Consider the following 2,178-nt stretch of genomic DNA (forward strand, 5'->3'; position numbering starts at 1 on the left):
TGTGTGGTGTGCACGTATGTACATTTATGTGCGTGCTTGTGAGAAGGCGTTCCTCCAGTGATAGCATCAGTAGCTGTCGTATCCTTCTGTAACCCTAACAAAACTGTTCCAATACCCTACAGTACTTTAATGCTTTATACAACAATAATTCTATACTTCGAACTGATTATGTTCCTCCACTCAACGCTACACGTTTTGCTTTGTTCAGATTTTAAATTAATTTCAGATTTTGTTTTCCAAGACCCGCCTGTCTATTTTCTTAGTTAGAGCGTTGAGATACATGAATGTGAATTAATGTTTGTTTGTTTGGGGTTTTTTTTTCGTAATTGTTTGTGTACGTGTTCTTATTCATTCGTTTGTTTGTGTGTGTTCTTGTCTGTCCGTTTGTTAGATTCGTGACTAACGATAAAGCGGGCGTACTTGCTAAATGCTACTTAATAAGGTTGAAATTCTTCAACAAATCTTACAAAATCATTCACGAAATTCCCTTTACTTCATATCTTTCCTTTTTTTTTTTTTCTTTTCTAAATCACGGTTGTAAAATGCCATTGATATGTGTGTCATTTTATAATTTATGCTGTTTCACGGAAGTCTATTCTGTAAAATATGCGTGTGTGCTTTACGTGATTTATGCCAAAACGCCTTAGCCACTGAATAAAATACCTATATTCCTCCTTCTATTTTTTAAATAGAGAGCTACATAATTTTTTGGGGGTGTCGATTGTTTCAGTTCAATAAACAACGACCTTTGTCCCTCGTCCACCCACACGCCCGCCCACTCCCACTACCACTGCCTCATATTCCTTCTCACATAATAATTCCTCTTCACCTTGGAAACGACCTACTCTGCAAAACGTTCGTCGTTCAACTTTCTCAAAAAACAAATAGGACAAAAAACATAAGTATTTTTCTTCTTCTTTTTCATTCACTTGAACGTCCGCGGGACCACCCCAGAAATCTCAGTCGCCGGCGAGAGTCGATCCGTCTCTGCGGGTTAGCACAACTCATTTGCATTTTAAAGACATTTGAGAATTTTGTATCGATCCTGTTTGAGAGTAAAGCACGTGTATAATTGAATCAACTCACGCTTGGGTAGAACTCTCGCTCTTCCACACTGCCTGCACCGAAACCATTTTCTTGTCCTCGTTTGCTAATAGAATATTTTGTGGACTTTTTCAAGTTTTGTGGACTTGTGACTTCGACTTGGCCATTAAAAGCTATTTTCACTGCCTGTTTATTTGATGTGCACTTGCATGGGCTTAGGTCATTTTGCTTGAGTTTCATTCTCTATTTTGTTGACTTGTCAACGGCTCCGATTCTATTTCTGTTGTTGACTTGTTTGTACGGTTGGTCCGTTTATGGTGATTTTGTTTTATTTGATTTGGAAGAGACTTTCAGTAGATTGGGGAACCCGGTTTAATTTAACAGTATTTGTCTTGGGGGTTTTCTTTCTTTAATTTAAAAAAAAAATGAAGTTAGGTAATATGCCACATCGCCACTTACAGATGTTGTATACAATATATATTTGTATGAATCTAAACATATATAAAGCATACATGTGTGCATATACTCATGCATAAACAAATACGCACACAAACACACACTCCCACACAGGCATACGCATACGCACGTTAGCACAGAGACACCAGAAAATGAGTACTGAAACTGATACTCATACCGCGATGTGATGGAAAGAGGAAGAAATGGAAGTAGACAAGGAGTATAAAGACATTTTAACGATTTTTCGAAAACATGAATTATGCAAGGAAACAAAAATCAAAAGAAAGTTTTAGTAGACGAAAAGAAACAGATACGGTATAATAAGAGACAAAGACACACACGCATTATATGCACAGTTTAATAAATAGAGACCAAGAAAAAAGCAACAACAAAAACGTTTTTAAAAAAAACTAGCTTAAAAAAGATACTACCGATTTTCCAACAGACACACAAACAGACAGTTTTTTTTAAACACACAAACATACCGACAACAGAGAGCAAGAAGAAAACAGGATTCTTTAATTAAAGAATGAATGAGGAGTTGTGCAAAGCTGATCGAAAACACCGATACCAAAGATATTATAATGTTTTTCTTATTATCGTCCAATTTTAAATAATCCTGTCAGCTGTGTGCATCTTCTAATGTATATTATTTATTCATTTATCATTATAACATTA

The sequence above is a fragment of the Aplysia californica genome, unplaced genomic scaffold, assembly GCF_000002075.1.
Source record: "Aplysia californica isolate F4 #8 unplaced genomic scaffold, AplCal3.0 scaffold01354, whole genome shotgun sequence".
NCBI lineage: Eukaryota > Metazoa > Mollusca > Gastropoda > Aplysiida > Aplysiidae > Aplysia > Aplysia californica.